The sequence below is a fragment of the Peromyscus leucopus genome, chromosome 2 (assembly GCF_004664715.2).
Source record: "Peromyscus leucopus breed LL Stock chromosome 2, UCI_PerLeu_2.1, whole genome shotgun sequence".
Taxonomy (NCBI): Eukaryota; Metazoa; Chordata; class Mammalia; order Rodentia; family Cricetidae; genus Peromyscus; species Peromyscus leucopus.
This window is the reverse complement of record NC_051064.1, coordinates 110,228,218-110,241,541: the sequence shown is the minus strand read 5'-3', so window position 1 is coordinate 110,241,541 and position 13,324 is coordinate 110,228,218. Positions and strand designations below refer to the sequence as shown.

General features: G+C 41.3%; 1 protein-coding gene across 3 annotated transcripts in view; it reads left to right on the top strand.

Moving 5' to 3' along the window:
* Positions 1-13,324, top strand: part of Tceanc2 (transcription elongation factor A N-terminal and central domain containing 2) — a 45,321-nt gene that overhangs the window by 1,921 nt on the left and 30,076 nt on the right. The window lies entirely within an intron of this gene.

Sequence of the window (13,324 nt, the reverse complement as noted above, 5' to 3'; positions counted from 1 at the left end):
CAAGAAAAGAAAAGAAATGTATTAGGGGTATAGCTCCATGGTAGAGTGCTTGCCTGCCATGTGTGAAGCCCTCCAGTCAGTCTCCATCACCACACTCCCCATTTTTTTTTTTTTTTTTTGATTCTTCGAGACAGGGTTTCTCTGTGTAGCTTTGTGCCTTTCCTGAAACTCACTCTATAGCCCAAGCTGGCCTCGAACTCACAGAGATCCGCCTGGCTCTGCCTCCTGAGTGCTGGGATTAAAGGTGTGCACCACCGCTCGGCCTCAAAAAAAAATTTTAAAGTAATAATTATATAAATGCTAAATTAATTATGTTTGTACTAAAAACAACTTGCAATGAGTCTCTGGTCATCTTGTGCCTCTTCTGCATTTCTGATTTATTTTTAGTTTTCCTAGTTGGTTTCCCTATACACGAGTATCCCAAGTTTGTGCTCCCTAGAGTTCTGCCTTGGTTTGAATGTTTATCCAGGGTGACCATATCCATCCCAAGGCTCTCTGTATGTAACTGATACACCTGCACCTCCAGTCTAGACTTCTAAAGGTGGGAGGGATCTGGGACTAGAAACTGGTGGTACGGCAGCGTTCTGAGTGCTGGATTTAGATCGTAGTTGTATTCTTTTCCTGGGTGCTCCCATAGGCTTACCAGACCTGTATTAGAAAGCAGTGAAGAGGGGCTACCAGAATGATTTGGGGAGTCGGGTCAGTGCTGGGGATCAAACTCCAGGCCTCTTGATTGCAGAGTAAGGACGCTACCACCAAGCTGTATCTAAGTAAGTTCCTCTTGCTGCTTTTGTTTATGCTTTATCAAAATTGCTTCTTTGCATGTCTCCTTCCTGCTATACACTGAGCTTCTTGAACCTGTGTCCTAATGGTTCTGTGTCTCTCCTGCTGGCCCAGGACTTGACATATGGTTTATTTTCCTAAACAACCAAGTCATCTAGAACTCTAAAACTTCTGGCAGGACACAAGACCTTTCCTCTTTGGCTCCAGCATGACTTACGCTGTGGCTCCATTTATGTGAAGACAGTCCAGCCACCGTCCCTTTCTTCCTTGTTTCCTTCTTTCTTTTGTGTCTGTCTCCTTTAAGCTGTTAGTGCTTTCTTTTGACTTGATGCTGGTCCTTCTTCCTGTAAAATCTTCCTTTGTTCCTATAGAGTTGATTTCTACTTGTTTATCTACTCAATCAAGAACTACTTTCCTTGTGAAACTTAGCTCATCAGTTACATGAATATAGGGACTCTGAAATATTACACCTCTGTGCCCTTGGAATATATTAGTATCCGGTATATATTAAGGAGTCATTAAAAATTTGTTAAAATTGAATGTTGAAATATTTTTGCCTCCTTCAAGAGAGTTAATCCTCCTGTTTTCAGTTCTATCTCTCTTTAAAATTTTATTCATTTTTAAAAATGTGTATGGGTGTTTTGCCTGCATGTATGTATGTATATATATACATAAAATATATATATATATATATATATATATATATATATATTATGTATATATATACACCATTTGCATCCAGTACCTGTGGAAGCTAGAAGAGAGCATCAGATCATCTTGGGTCTAGAGTTATGGACCATTGTCAGCTGCCCTGTGGGTGCTGGAAACTAAACATGGGTCCTCCAGAAGAGCAGACAGTGCTCTGATATATATATATATATATATATATATATATATATATATATATATATGATATATATATATGGGTTTGATAGGAAAAAGCAACTTTATGCCCAGCACTCTGCCGGGTACTGCAGGGAGCATAAGAGAAATCTGAGATCAAAATATAAGCCCTGATGAAACTCCCAGTAAGGGAGTGAGAGCATAATAACAATATAAAATCATGCTGTCTTAAACTGTGTGTGATTTAGAGAATTTGCTAGGTCCATTCTCCACCAAGTCACTTATCCCCACACACCAGCATCATGTTTTAGCTTTGGTTTTTATTTGTCATGAGCATCACAGTATAGCCCAAACTGACTTGTGATCTTCCTGCCTGGTCACCATGTGTTGAGATTAGAGGCATGTTGTAGCTGATCTTTCTCTGACCTGCCGGCCAGCTCCCAAATCACAATACAGAGACTTAGTATTAATTATAAAAGCTTGGCCGATAGCTTGGGCTTATTTCTAACTAGCTCTTATAACTTAAATTAACTCATATTTTTATTAATTTACATCTACCATGTGGCTTTTGCCTTTATCCCATTTGTGTGTCCTGCTCTGGGATGGTCTGTATGTCAAATTGCTCTGATTGGTCAATAAATAAAACACTGATTGGCCGGTGGCCAGGCAGGAAGTAGGTGGGACAAGGAGAGAGGAGAATTCTGAGAAGCGGAAGGCTGAGGGGGAGAGACAGTGCCAGCTGCCACCATGACAAGCAGCATGTGAAGACGCCGGTAAGCCACCAGCCACGTGGCAAGGTAGAGATTTAAGGAAATGGATTAACTTAAGCTATAAGAACAGATAGTAAGAAGCCTGCCATGGCCATACAGTTTGAAGCAATATAAGTCTCTGTTTACTTGGTTGGGTCTAAGCGGCTGTGGGACTGGTGGGTGACAAAGATTTGTCCTGACTGTGGGCAAGGCAGGAACACTCTTGCTACAGTGTCCTACTCATTCCATGTCTGGCTGGCTTTTCCCCTTCTTCCCAGCATTCTCTCTGCCCCGAAAATCCTGCCTAACTATTGTCCATTTAGCTTTTTATTAAACCAATCCAAGTGACACTTCTTCATGGTATACAAAAATATATATATATTTTTTTGGTTTTTTGAGACAGGGTTTCTCTGTAGCTTTGGAGCCTATCCTGGACTAGCTCTGTAGACCAGGCTGGCCTCGAACTCAGAGATCCACCTGCCTCTGCCTCCTGAGTGCTGGGATTACAGGCGTGCACCACCACTGCCTGGCACAAAAATATTATTCCACAACATTTCCTGCTTTTTGTCTAAATACAAGGAAAGGTTTTAACTCTGTCATAGTAAAACTGTATATAATAAGAACAATTATCAGGTAAGAATTACATTTACACACACACACACACACACACACACACACAAAAAAAAAGTCCAGTCTATTTGTATTTGGCATATTTGGGTAAAATACTCCATTATGTATTCTATCTTGATGAGTCCAAAGCTCTGTACCTAATTTACCTTCTATCATAACTAAGGAAAACTGCAACTATACCTCCCTAGTCTCCAACTCCATTAAAGACCCGGAAGGATATAATACTACCTGAGGAATACTAAACAGGAAGTGTAGTGCAAGCCACTTCCAAAACTATAGAAATGACAGAGACATCTGGCTGCCTGGACATTCACCCAAGGTTCTTCTGCAAGTCGGGGCATCCATCTTTGACCTACAGGTCTAGAATATCTAGCAGACTTTTCTATGAGGCAGGAATATTGAAGGACTGTCTTGCTTTGTTTTGGCAAAGTTTGGTGGTCTTTTTCCTTTGTGTCCTGCTTGTCCAGTTTGGACAGCACACTGTCAGCAGTTGAGGCAAGGGCACTTTCTTGCCCAAATGGCTAGCCTTGCCACATTGAAAGCAAACTCCATATGAAGGTTCTTCAATGCCCATCATTCTTTTATGAAGTAGATTGGTGCTGCCAGGAGCAGACATGTCTCACTGTCATGAAAAGCTCTGTGTTAGCAAAACATTTTAAATGCCATATTCTGTACGTCTTTGAAGTGTTTGAACACCATCTATCTTCCCAAAATATATCTGTTTAATCTTGCAAAACATACCTAATATGTTTTCAACTAGGGTTGTTCAAAAGTATACCCAATAATCCACACTTTTATCTCATCATTTCTATATTATAATCGCCTTTTTCTCTTTAGAAAGAGATTCCTGAATCTAATCTCTTTTGTTTAGTTTTTTTTTTTTTTTTTCTGGCCATGACCAATAACAATTTGTAACCAACCTCCTTAAACAATGACAAACATCCATAACCTACCGAATGACCAAAAACCACCCACCCCATCTCTTGGGAATGTGGGCATAGTATTTCTAGACTGCTTCCTGTTGTCTGAGGGCACTGGCATCTTTAAGGGGCCCTGAAAAAATTAAGATAATGGTCAAATCCTGGGAGAGCTCGCTGTTGTCCAGTCTCAGTGTGATGGGATAATGCGGGCTCTAAAGTTCTGGCTGGAGCAGTCTGTGAGGCTGGAGCATCTCAGCCAGCAGCCTTGAAGCTGTTCTGGATGCAGAACTCTGAGGAAACTACAACAGAGGCATTTTGAGAGACTGGATCATCTAGGCCACTGGTTTTCTTTGCTGTCTGGTCTCCTTGCTCTGAAAATACATAAACTTTCAAAGGTAACATATATATCTGCATTAACCCAAGTATGGAATGTGCAATGTGCACAAGTCAGTTAAAGATGATTTTTTTGTTTTATGTTTAAGCAAGTAAAATATACGTTACTTTTCTTGTAGTTTTTTAAGGTTTATTTCCTTATGTCTGTAGCCAGGATTTTCAGGGGGTCTTCCCAATCAAATCTGCTCTCTATCAACCTTAAATGAATCCACAGCCTTTCATTTTCTGTGGGAACAAAAGCATAATCTCTTCCCCAGTGTAACATTTTTTTACTTCCAAGTTAAGACATTTTAAAAATGTATAAGTTGGTTTAATTTAGTAGTTTTTATAATCCATTGTCTCTCAGCAGCTATTGTTTGCTCATCAACAATCAAAAAATTTAAAGTCAATACAACACCATACAGGATCCAGACTTCTGTCTATTTCCCATCTTTATGTGGTTTCTTCTTCTTCTTTTTTTAGTTACTTTACCTCTCTCTTTAAAGATTTTATTATTTTAAACTAATTTTATTACTATCTAAATCTTTTTTTAATAATTTATTTAATTTTATTTTATGTGCATTTGTGAGGGTGTCAGATCCTCTGGAACTGGAGTCAAAGACAGTTGTGAGCTGCCAAGTGGGTGCTGGGAATTGAACCGGAGTCCTCTAAAAGTTCAGCCAGTGCTCTTAACCTCTGAGCCATCTCTCCAGCCACTCTATATCCTTTTATTTTCCTTAAGCCAATGCACATTACTAAACACACTATAACCTGTTTAGAGGTTTATTCCATCTGAATCTGCTTTACTGTGTATCTATAACCCTTTCTGTCTGCATGGACTGTCTGCATGAACAAAATCTTAAACTGCTGAGCAGTCTAGTTCATGGCACACTGCCCCAGACAGTGACCAGGAGATATGTGTCTCTGTACCATGGCCTGCGTGAGAGACTGCAGAACTAGGAAGCTGTGTTTGACTCCATTTTTGTGTTTGGAACCCTTTTTTTGGGGGGGGGGGGTAGAGACAAGGTTTCTGTGTGTAGTTTCGGTGCCTTTCTCTGTAGATTAGACTGGCCTTTAACTCACAGAGATCTGCCTGGCTGTGCCTCCTGAGTGCTGGGATTAAAGGCGTGCTGCCCGGCTGCTTTCTCAGATCTTATGTGGAAATATGTGTCCCCATGTTGGACGCCATTTGTAGGTGGATTTTTCTGTCCTGACAGCCAGCTTCTGAATCATAACACAGAGACTTATTATTAATTATAAAAGCTCAGCCAGTAGCTTAGGCTTGTTTCTAACTAGCTCTTATAACTTAAATTAACCCATATTTTTATTAATCTGTGTTTTGTGTGTCTGACTCATTCCACATCTGGTTGGCTTCTCCCCTTCCTAGCGTTCTCTCTGCCCCGAAAATCCTGCCTAGGTATTATCCAGTCAGCTTTTTATTAAACCAATCTGAGTGACACATCCTCACAGTGTACAAAGGTTATTCCACAACAGCATGTGCCACTGTGGCTGACTTGCATTCTGGTTTAATGCAAGAATCTGCTGAAGGTTGAAGCCTTGTTTTCCTCATCAGTATCAAGATAACTCAACCTGCAGAATTGTCATAGAACTCACAGGTAAATGCTTGGTGAGAGGGCTGACTGAGCTTTATGCCTGACATGTAGTAAAGATCCATAGTTTGTTTTTGTTTTGTTTTTTCTCCTGTATCAAAGAAAAAGGCATCAGCAGGATAACTCAGTGGCTAAAGGCACTTGCTGCCAAGCCTAACTAAGGACCTGGGTTTGATGGCCCAGCACCTAAATGGTGGAAGGAGAGAACCAACTTACAACCAACACATATGCACTATAACCTATAGATGCACATGAATAAAAATGTAAAAATAATCATTTAAAGGCTTGTATAGTAAGACTAAAGCTCCAGATAAGGTTATTGTGGTGATGATAATGATGGCATTTGTTGAGCCTGTTTTTATTTATTTATTTATTTATTTTTCTGACTTTTTTTTTTTTCATCTTTATTTTTATTTATGTATGGTTCTCCCTGCATGTCTGTCTAGGCACCATGTGCATGCAGTGCCTGAAGATGCCAGAAGAGGGCATCAGATCCCCTGGGACTGGAGTTCCCGACAATTGTGAACTTCCTTGTGGCTGCTGGGACTTGAATCCAGGTCCTGGGACTTGAACCTGGGTTCTTTGGAAGAGAAACCAGTGCTTTTAATGGCTGAGCCATCTCTCCAGACTCCTGGACAGGCATTTCCTGGAATCTCTCCTGGCATTTTCGGATATGCATCTCTTTTATGGCTCCCAACACTGACTCACAAAATCACTCTGCTTTAAAGCATTTTCCTCCTGGTGGGGCTCTCTTTGCCCTCAGGTTGGTTTTGATACAAAAAGTCATCAAACAGGTACTTTTGTTTTTGCTCTGAGACAGGGTCACATGTATTCCATGCTAACTTCAAACTCACCAAGCAGCAAAGGCTGGCCTCAAACTCCTAGTACTCCTGCCTCCACTTGTGAGTGCTGGGAGAGCCTGTTTTTATAGTTCAGACATTATACTAATGCTTTACAGATATTAACTTAAGTCTTAGTAACAGCTATGAAAGGTATGGTTTTATCATTTACAGATGAAGAATCCAGAGACATGGCTTACTGGCTGTTCTTCCAGAGGACCTGGATTTTATTCCCAACATTCATGACAGCTCAAAACTATCTATAACTCTAGTCCCAGGAGATCTGATGCCCTCTTTTGGCCTCTGAGAGTGCCAGGCATATACTTGGTGAACAGACATGCATGTAGGCAAAAATCCATACACATAAAAAAAAGAAAGAAACCAGTGCATAGAGAGATGGAGTGGTTTGCCTAAGGCCAGTGTCGCACTGAGTGGCAGAGCTGGGATTTGAACTAGGCAATCTGAGTCCATATAGTCTGCCCACTAAAACTAAAAAGAAATGAAAGTTTCTGAATGCCAAGCTGGGAGGTATAAAAATCTTAGGACCATTTTACTTCTGTTATCAGCATATTACAAGTAATTTCGCCATAGTCTTATCTCATTCAATAAAAGGGATACTCGGTAGAACTCATGTAGTTCACATTTAAATGGTAAAGGTTAATTTGGTTAATCTCATCTTACTCCTTTAGGAAGTGATTAGTTCCAAGAACACTTTTTTTTTTTTAACTATTATTAAAAGATACAGAATATGTGAGGTTTAGCACTTCGGAATGCTTTATGAACCTTTCCCTTGTAGGATTGACCAGCCAGTGGATCGTCTCTTGCCCCAGCCAGTGGAATGGCGCACACATTACTGTTTATGAGTGATGTCTTCTGTGGTCACTTTTGTCAACCTGTGGCATTGCAGCCATCCCCTGTACATTGAGGATAGGGAGATAAATTAAGAACAAATTGTTTTGACCCTCAAGTTCTAGTCTGGTGGGAAAGAGTCTTGTTAAAGAGTGCATTTAGAAGGGAGGCTTTGTAGAAGACTCAAGAGAGTCTCTAAAGAGAAATGGTTATCAGGCAAAGGAAGACCATCCCTGGAAGTGGGAGTGAAATACTGTTTTGGCAGCTGCTGATAGTATCTAGAGCATATAATGACACTGAAAAGATCTTAAGTCATGGAAGACCTTTTATATCAAGCTTAAGAATTTGAACTTAAGCCAGGCAGTGTTGGCACACACCTTTAGTCCCAGCACTGGGGAGTCAGAGCTAGGCAGATTTCTGCGAGTTCAAGGCTAGCCTAGTCTCCATAGTGGGTTCCAGGCCAGCCAGGACTACAAGGAGGGAAATCCTAAGATACCAGGAAGAGACAGGGAATGGAAACCTGGAGCATAAGTAGAAGATGAAGCTGAATTGTTTGGGGATATTGAAAGCAGCTGGACTGCTTAGAGGCTAGACCTTAAGGGCAGTAGGGGACAGGCCTCGGAGCCTCATCTTTTGGGAGCTGGAGCTGGCACCCACGCCCTCAGTGGAATTTGGTACTAAAATAATCTACCATGTTTATGAAGAGTAAGCTAGAACAGTTCTGCTTACCAGTTGAAGAAAACAGTGTGAAGATTGCCATCTTCTTGGGGTCTTATATGAAAAAAGAGTTGACTGTAGTACATTAGAACCACATGCCTGTGGCTATGCATACAAACTAGAAAGTTAGCATGAAGTCTAGTGTAAAACCAGGAAACCCCTAAGTGTGCAGAGGCCAATGTGGGTTTCCTGATAAAAACCCTTTACATCCTAGAATACACAAGACTCCCAAGGAAAGCAATCCTCTTTAAAGAAGAATTCATAATTCAAACAAACCTGTAATAGAATATTTTAAGGTGTGTTACTTTTGTTTATATTGAATTTGTTTAACTCTGTGAAGCTGTGTTACTGTACCTGTGTGAAACACCTGGTGGTTTAATAAAGAACTGGCCAATAGCAAGGCAGGAGAAAGGACAGGTGGGGCTGGCAGGCAGAGAGAATATATAGAAGGAGAAAAGTGGGAGGAGAGAACTAAGATCTAGGAGCCAGAGAAGGAGGAGGACTCCAGGGGCCAGCCACCCAGCTACACAGCAAGCTATGGAGTAAGAGTAAGATTTACAGAAGTAAGAGAATGGGAAGAGCCCAGAGGCAAAAAGTAGATGGGATAATTTAAGATAAGGAAAGCTGACTACAAACTAAGCCAAGCTAAGTCTGGGCATTCATAAGTAATAATAAGCCTCTATGTGTGATTTATTTGGTAGCTGGGGGGCGGGTCCCCCTAAAAAGAGTAAAAGACAGACAACAACAAAACCCCATGAGAAAATAAGCCACAGGGGGAGTGACTGAACAGGTAGATATAATAAATTCTCTATCCCAAGAAATGGGAATAGGAGAACAATCTGAAATCTTAAACATGTTTTGAATGTTCACAAAGATTTTAAAAATGAAAGGAATAAAAATAAGAATGAGCAAAGAAACGACTTGATCAATGAAAAATACATGTTTGTTGAGCAGAAACATTGAACATGTTAAAAGTAGACAAGATGTAGCTAAAGAGAAAAGTGGTGAACTGGAAGCTTGATAATGAGGAAATCATTTAGAATACATCACAGAAATAAAAGAAAATGAAAAAAAACAATAGGAGTTTTTGAAAGAGACTTGTAAGAAGATTGGCACAAACTTTTTTTTTTTTTTTTTTGGTTTTTCGAGACAGGGTTTCTCTGTGTAGTTTTGCGCCTTTCCTGGAACTCACTTTGTAGACCAGGCTGGCCTCAAACTCACAGAGATTCGCCTGACTCTGCCTCCCGAGTGCTGGGATCAAAGGCATGCGCCACCACGGCCCGGCCACAAATATTTCTTTGAATGTGTGTCCTAAAAAATGACAGCATTTGGGCTGGAGAGTTGGCTCAGAGGTTAAGAGCAGTGACTGCTCTTCCAGAGGTCCTGAGTTCAATTTCCAGCACCCACATGGTGGCTCACAACCACCTGTAATGAGATCTGGTGCCCTCTTCTGGCCTGCAGGGACACATGCAGGCAGAATACTGTACACATAATAAATAAATCTTTTAAAAAAAAGTTTAAAAAAGAAAAAAAAAATCTTAAAAAAAAAGCAGCATTTAAGTGAAAGAAATACAATTACTCTTAAACTATGAAGAAAAACAAGGTTAAAGGAAAGTTAGTGATGGTGCATACTAGTAGTCCTAGCATTCATAGTTAAAACAAGACGATTGAGAACTTGACGCCAGACTGGGGTATGCAGAACCTGTCTCAAAACAAAACAAATTTAGTCTGGTTTTTTTTTTTTTTTTTTTTGAGACAGGGTTTCTCTGTGTAGCTTTTGCGTCTTTCCTGGATCTCCCTCTGTAGACCAGGCTGGCCTCGAACTCATAAAGATCCGCCTGCCTCTGCCTCCCGAGTGCTGGAATTAAAGGCGTGCACCACCACCGCCTGGCCAAATTTAGTCTGTTTAACAGAAGATAAAAAAGGAGACAAGGGCTGGAGAAATGGCTCAGAGGTTAAGAGCACTGGCTACTCTTCCAGAGGTCCTGAGTTCAATTCCCAGCAACCACATGGTGGCTCACAACTGTCTGTAATGAGATCTGATGCCCTCTTCTGGCATTTAGGCATACATACAGACAAAACACTGTATGTAGCACAAATCCTAATTGGTTTTAATAATAAAAACCCGGAGCCAGATATTGGGGTAAATGCTGAAAGATCAGAGAAGTAAAGGAGCAGTCACTAGAGAGACTTCTTACCTCTAACTGAATCCTCAGACCAAAAAGGGGCCTAGCTCATGTCTCCACCTGCCTTATATTCCTCTCTCTGCCCAGCCATATCACTTCCTGTTTCCTCCTCCCTAGTGCTGGGATTAATGGCCTCCCAAGTACTAAGATCAAAGGCATGAGATCCCAAGTGCTGGGATTAAAGGTGTGTGCACCACTGCCTGGCCTGTATGGTTATCTAGTGGCTAGCTCCACACTCTGATCTCCAGGCAAGCTTTATTTGTCAGAGCACAAACAAAATATCACCACAACTGTATACATAATAAATAAATAAATAAATAAATAAATAAATAAATAAATAAATATTTTTTTTGAAAAGGAGACAAAAAGGAAAAATATTTCTAGAGAGTAACAAATACAGATGGACTAATAGGGTATTGGAAAAGTAGATCCTTACATTACACTGGACAGAGGGACAGGAGATCGAAACAGCAGCACTCACTACTTAAGAGTGTGAAGATGAAGAGCAGTGGGGAGTGAACTGTGGGAGACAGCATACAAAAAGTCAGGAGTTCATTGAAGCCGTGTCTGTAACAGTGAAAACATACAGAAAGAAACCCCCTCTCAGATGTGTGTTTAGAATAATAGGATTACTATTCAATACCACTAGCGTGGGTCAGCTCTAACTGTATGTATTAATGTAAATACCTCAAGAAGATACACTGGATAAGGAAAACTTGATGTTTATACCTTTCAGCAGGAAGAAGCTCCTGTGTGGCTCAGGCTCTGTTTGTTTTTTGAACCAGTTAACCCTTCATACTATTCATACTACAACAGCACATAGAAAAGCTCTTTCTCTTGGTTTTGATTGAGTCTTGGGGGGCTGAGAACAAGGGGTAGATATAAATGACATTCTCAAGTGAGAATCTAGTCATCTCTCTGGAACTTATGCAGGCAATACATGAAGACCAGTGTCAGAATCCTGAACCCACCACCTACCGCAGGCCATAAAGCAGGTTCCAGTTGGAGGAAGAGAGGAGAGTGTGTCCGTCTGTGTGAAGTGAGAGCTGCATGTGGCCGTTTTCTTTGGAGAACTCGACCTGTGCTTGAGAAAGTCCAGAGACAGTTGCTGGCTGATGCCCCAGGGAGAAGAGGATACCTTGCCAGGCTGTTACCTTTGGGAGTTTTTTAGGGCAAGGATGTGGGCGATCATAGAGAATGCTGGCTGGCCCGGGTTCGCAGGCTCCTTAGAAGGACTCTGGGGCACCTACAGAGAAAGGCTGTATTTAGAAAGTGTACAAAATAATGGGTTTCATTATGACCTTTTTCTTCTTCTTCCATTTATTTATTGTGGGTGTGTGGCGGTCAGAGGACAACTTGCGGTTCTAACCTGAGGGTTCTGGGGACCGAACTCAGGTCTTCAGTGTGACAGTCCCTGTGTCCTCTGAGCCGTCTTAGCAGCTCTTATTATGACATTTTCATACATGTTTCATTCTGTGTTCTTACTTCCCACTGCCTTTCCCCCGACTGGTCCCCAGCCCCCCCAAACAGTCCCCTCTCCTTCATGTCACATGTTCCGTCACTCTGTCGCGTCCCCTCCCTGTAGAGCTCCTCCTTCAGCCCTCCGTGTGTGACAGCGGTGAGAATCATTATCAGTACAGTGGGTGCTTCAGGTGGTTTCTCGGTAGGGAGCTCTCCCAGGAACTGCAGAAGTCATCCTGTCAGGGAAGAGTCATCTTTAAATGCCTGCCAGTGCAGAGAGTACCAAAACCTGACCAGTGCCACGTCTCTTCTTGCTCTCCTCCTAGCTGTGAACCTAAAAGGCAAAACCAAAGCAAGCAGGCTGGGAGCTGGGAAATAGGGAGACGGATGTTCCTTCCTTTCACCCTTGGCTTCTAGGCTGGAAGCAGACCCCATGTTCTCCCTCCAAGGGAAGGATGTAAGACACACACACACACACACACACACACACACACACACACGTACGTACGTACGTACGTACGTATGTATGTATGTCATGGTTCTATTGAAATTTCAGGTAGAAAAGTACACACATGCTAAGTACCATGAGGAACTTCCATGATGTGAACACATCAAGGTAAACACTACCAGAACTCTGAAGCCTCCTAAGGCCCTTCTTGACCCCTAACTGCCTACCTGCTCATGGCAATAGTGATCCAAGATAAGATATTTAATTTTCAATTATAAAAGCTACTTTTTGTCTGCCACTTTTGTTTACTAAAAACTAAAAGTTCTTAATTTAAATGATTTCAAAACTAGAGAAAAATCACATGACAGTACAAAAGCTTTCCTGTCCCCTTCCCCCCATATTCCTAAATTTTAGTCCTAATGGAAGCCTGAGGATGAGCCGTAAGGTGCTAGCTTCTTCGGGAAAGGAAGATGGGAAATGAGTTTGGTGAAGGGTGTAAAAGGATTTATAATGCTTGATTTTATGGGGAATGGCAAAATAACAACCTTTTAAAGTAGTGAGTTGCTCCCTCTTCCTTTCTGTGTGTTTGAAGTTTTTAAAAAAAATTTCAGAAAGAAAATTTGGGTTTTCTCCTCTGGGAAATAGGGAACTGATTGTGTGATTTTTATTGTTGAAGTAAACACAGTTTTATGACTTCTCCGTTCCGTGCATATAAATTAAGACACTTAAGCGAGCTATGAGGTTGATTCACCTTAGCATCATTTTCCTTCCCCTCTTCCTTAGTACCTGCTTCTCCCTGCTAAGTGCCCAGTGGTGTCTGGCTTGGTGAGATTCGAAGTTGCACTTTCCTAATAGATGCAACTCTCCTCCTGATTTGCAGTAAGCAGGACCTGCTTTTAAGCAATTACCCATCGTTT